This window comes from Phyllostomus hastatus, unplaced genomic scaffold, assembly GCF_019186645.2.
Source record: "Phyllostomus hastatus isolate PE091 unplaced genomic scaffold, TTU_PhHast_1.1 phas_contig_40, whole genome shotgun sequence".
Classification (NCBI taxonomy): Eukaryota; Metazoa; Chordata; class Mammalia; order Chiroptera; family Phyllostomidae; genus Phyllostomus; species Phyllostomus hastatus.
In genome coordinates, this window is record NW_025333872.1 from 32,496,315 (window position 1) to 32,501,283 (window position 4,969).

At 34.4% G+C, this 4,969-nt stretch overlaps 1 non-coding gene across 1 annotated transcript; it reads right to left on the reverse strand.

Annotated features, from left to right (window-relative positions):
* Positions 1 to 3,742: 3,742 nt before the first annotated feature.
* On the reverse strand, positions 3,743 to 3,845 carry LOC123822273. The gene has a single exon (XR_006786248.1). It is a non-coding gene; the product is annotated as a U6 spliceosomal RNA (small nuclear RNA).
* Positions 3,846 to 4,969: the final 1,124 nt, after the last annotated feature.

Consider the following 4,969-nt stretch of genomic DNA (forward strand, 5'->3'; position numbering starts at 1 on the left):
CAAAATTCCTATTTGTTCACAAACACTACTGGTTCCCAAGTCTTCACATTTCTCCCTTTACTAAGTGTGCATATTAAAAATTAAATAAGTAACTTTATTCTGTTTATGCTGAAAAATTGTAGAAAAGCAAAACAGAGAAAAAAATGCAAAACTCAAACTTTATTTTCTGCTAGAGTAAGAGATAAATATAATCTCACATACTGTTCAGATTTCAAATTAAATACAACAGTATTTGTATTGGAGCAATAAGTGAAAAAAAGGAGAATCAAAAGACATGCGGATAGAGTACCAAGGACACTTAGAAAATACCAGCAAAAATTCATTTCTGCAGATGAGAGGCTCACCCTGAAAGAGCAGAGTGCCTACTTAAAACAGATATAGGAACCAGGCTAGCAGGGCTGTTGGCAGGAAACTGAACATCAAACTGTTAGTGAGGCCATGGGGATGGTGTTGTTTTCATACATTGCTGGTGGGAGTACAAACCGTGAAGACAATGTGTAAAAATGTATCAAAAATCCAAATAAAATACCTTTTGATCCAACAGTGTCACTTCTGGTTCATTTATGTGTAGTATGCAGGCACACATAAATGAAACTCAAAAATGTACATATATAAAGAATGATTTTTAAATTATAATAACGGTAAATTAGAAATAATCCAAGTATCCATCTGTTGACTATCACTTAATGAAAGTGTGGTACTTATCCACATGTCATATTATGAAACTGTAAAAAGAGATAAGGAATCTCTCCATAAACTACAGGGTGTGGCAAAGTAGAATTATAGTTGAAAAACTGTAAATCTATAGATTTAACACAATCCCTATCAAAATTCCATGGTTTTCTGCAGACATAGACAAACTTATTCTACAATTCATGTGCAAAAGCAAAAAAATAGCTATTTTTCTATTTTTAAATATTTTATTATTGTTCTATTACAGTCATCCCATTTTTTCCCCATTGCTCCCCCTGGCCCAGCCCACCCTCTATCCAACTCCCACAGCCTATTGTCCATCCCCACCCTATTTTCCATGTCCATGGGTCACTCATACATATTCTTTGACTAGTCCCTTCCCCTTATTTCCACCTGTATCCCCCTCTCCCTCCCCTCTGGTTGCTATCAGTCTGTTCCTTGACTCTATGTCTCTGGTTCTATTTTGCTCATTAGTTTATTTTGTTCATTAGGTTCCTCTTACAGGCAAAATCACATGGTATCCATCTTTCACCAACTGGCTTATTTCAATTAGCATAATATTCTACAGTTTCATCCATGCTGTCATGAAAGTTAGGAATTCCTTCTTTCTGGTGAGTAGTATTCCATTATATAAATGTACCACAGTTTTTTAATCCACTTATTTACTAGTGAGCACTTAGGCTGTTTCCAGACTTGGCTATTGTAAATAACACTGCTATGAACACAAGGATGCATAGGTTCTTTTGAATTGGTGTTTTGGGAGTCTTAGGGTATAATCCCAGCAGTTGAATAGCTGGGTCAAAAAGCAGTTCCATTTTTAGTTTTTTGAGGAAATTCCATACTGTTTTCCACAGTGGCTGCACCAGTCTGCAGTCCTACCAACAGTGAGCTAGGGTTCCCTTTTCTCTGCATCCTTGCCAGCACTTACTGTTTGTTGATTTGTTAATAGTTTTTTTTTGTTGATTTGTTCATTTTGTTTATGTGATATATTATGTTTATTGATTTATGAATATTGCACCTTCCTTACATCTCTGGGGTGAATCTCACTTATTCATTGTGTATGATCTTTTTAATATATTGCTGGATCCAGATTGCCAATATTTTGTTTAGGATTTTAGCAACTATATTCATCAGAGATATTGGACTGTAGTTTTCTTCCTTTGTGTGTCTTTACCTGGTTTTGGAATTAGGAAAATACTGGCCTCATAAAAACAGTTTGGGAGTCTTCTCTCTTCTTGAATTTTTTGGAATAGTTTGAGAAAGATTGGAGTTAGTTCTTCGTTAAATATTTGGTATAATTCTTCTGTAAAACCATCCAGTCCAGGACTTTTGTGTGCTGGAGTTCTTTGATTAGTGCTTCAATTTCACTAGCTGTTATTGGACTATTCAGGGTTTTTTTAAAGATTTTATTTATTTATTTTTAGAGAGGGAAGGGAGGGGAAGAGAGAGAGAGAGAGAGAGAGAGAGGGAGAGAGAAACATCAATATGCAGTTGCTGGGGGCCGTGGCCTGCAACCCAGGCATGTACCCTGACTGGGAGTCAAACCTGAGAAACTTTGGTTCACAGTCCTCACTCAATCCACTGAGCTATGCCAGCCAGGGCACTATTCAGTTTTTCTGCTTCTTCTTGATTCAATTTTATAAGATTGTACATTTCTGGAAATTTGTACATTTTGCCCATGTTGTCCAATTTCTTAGCATATAGTTTATAGTAATTTCTTACAATCTTTTCTATTTCTGTGGTAACTTCTTTTTCATTTTGGATTTTATTTATTTTGGCCCTCTCTCTTTTTTTCTTGATGAGTCTTGTTAAAGGCTTGTCAATTTTGTTTATCTTTTCAAAGAACCAGCTCCTGGATTATTGATCCTTTGAATTGTTTCTTTAGTCTCTATGTCATTTAATTCTGCCCTGATCTTGATTTTTTTCCTTCCTTCTACTCACTCTGGGCTTTGTTTGCTGTTTTTCCTCTACTTCTTTGAGAGTAGGGTTAGGTTGTTTATTTGAGATTTTTCTGTCTTCTTTAGGTAAGTCTGTATTGCTATGAACTTCCCTCTCAGGACTGCCTTGGCTGTGTCCCATATGTTTTGGACTGCTTTGTGTTCACTTTTTATTGTTTCCACAATCTTTCTGATTTCTTTCTTGGTCTCCCTGTTAACCCATTCATTTTTTAATAACATATTATCCAGTCTCCATGCATTTGAATGTTTTTGAGTTTTTCCCTTGAGGTTGGTTTCTAGTTTCAAGCCATTGTGATATGAGCTCAATGCTTGATATGATTTCAATTTTCCTGAATTTGTTGAGACTTGTTTTGTGTCCTGCCATGTGGTCTATCTTCAAAAATATTCAATTTGCATTTGAAAAGAATGTATATTTTGCTTCTTTGGGGTGAAAGGTTCTGCATATATCAATTAAGTCCATTTGATCCAGAGTGCTTTTCAATGCCATGATATTCTTATTGATTTTGGAAGATCTATCCATTGTTGACAATGGGGTATTAAATTCCCCTATGATGAATATGTTGCTGTCGATATTTCTTGAAGTCCTTCAAGTTTTCCCTTATATATGTGGGTGCTCCTATGTTGGGTGCATATATGTTTACAAGGGCTATATCTTCCTGACAGATGACTCCCTTAAGTATTATATCATGTCCTTCCTTGTCTCTTTTTATAGCCTTTGTTTTGAAGTTTATTTTGTCTGATATAAGTATTGCTACCCCTGCTTTTTTTTTCATGTCCGCTACTTAGAATGTTTTTTTCCATCCTTTCACTTTCAGTCTGTAGATCTTTTCTTCTGAGCTGGGTCTCTTGTAGACAGTGTATATGCAGGTCATGTTTTCCTATCCACTCAGCTACCCTATGTCTTTTGATTAGACCATTTAATCCATTTATATTTAAGGTTATCATGGATAGGTACTTATTCATTGCCATTTTTTCCTTTGTATCTGTGTTCCTCTCTCTCGCTCTCTTTTCTTCATCTTCTTAAAGCAGTCTCTCTAGCATTTCTTGCAATGCTGTTTTGGTGGGGATATACTCTTTTAGCCTATTTTGTCTAAAAATAGGAACAGTTCACGATTTGTGTGTTATCCTTGCACAGGGGCCATGCTAATCTCTGTTTTGTTCCAATTTCAGTGTATATGCTGATGAAGCAAGCACTATTTTACTACTTTGAATAGCAATACAATTTTGATAGAGAAGAATAAATGTAAAGAATTACTACACTCAAAGTTAAAGTTTACTATAAAGTTACAGTACTATAAAGCTAAGCATACAAGCAGCAGTATTGTCAGAGAGATCAACACATATCAAAGAACAAAATAAAAAACCCAGAAATCACCCCATACCATTAATAGCCAAATGATTTTTGATAAAGGCACACAAGTGATTCAATAAAAGAAGGATTGTCTTTCAACAAATGGTGCCTGAGCAACTGGACATCCACAAGCAAAAAAAAACAAAAACAACAACTGAACTTCAACATAAAGCTCACACTTTAATAAAAAAATTAACTCAAATTGGATCATAGATTTAAATATAACACATAAAACTAACACTTTCAGGAAAAAATGATGAAAGAAAATATTCAGGACCTAGGAATAAAAGAGATTTTAGACTTGACAACAAAAACACAAACCAAAAAAGAAAAAAAAATAGCAAATTAGATCTTATCAAAATTAAAAACTTTTACTCTGTGAAAATCTATATGAAATCCATACCAAGACCAGCAACAGGAGAAAATATTTGCATATTGCATATCATACAAATACCTTATATCTAGAATATGTGAGGAATTCTTAATATTCAACAGTAAAAACCACAAAAACAAGAATCCAATTATTAAATGAACAAAGATGTAAAAAGATATATCACCAGAGGTAACATTCAAATGGCAAATAACCACATGCTTACATCACTAGCCATTAGGGAAATTCATATTGAATCCACAGTGAGATGTTACTATGCAACTATCAGAATAACTAACAGATAGAGGGGTAACACTAAATGCTAGTACTCATGCATTGGGGAAGTAAAATAGTACATTAATTCTAGAAAATAGTTTTGCAGTTTCTCATAAACCTAAACATGAACACTCCATATCACCTAACAATTTTACTCTCAGGTATTATCCCAGAGAAATGAAAACTTACCTTAGGACTAAACTTTGTACACAAATGTTTTTAACAGTTTTACTTGCAAGAACCAAAAGTTGAAAGCAACTCAAATGTTCTTCAATAGGTAAATGGTTACACAAACTATGATACATACTTACTGTGCAATGC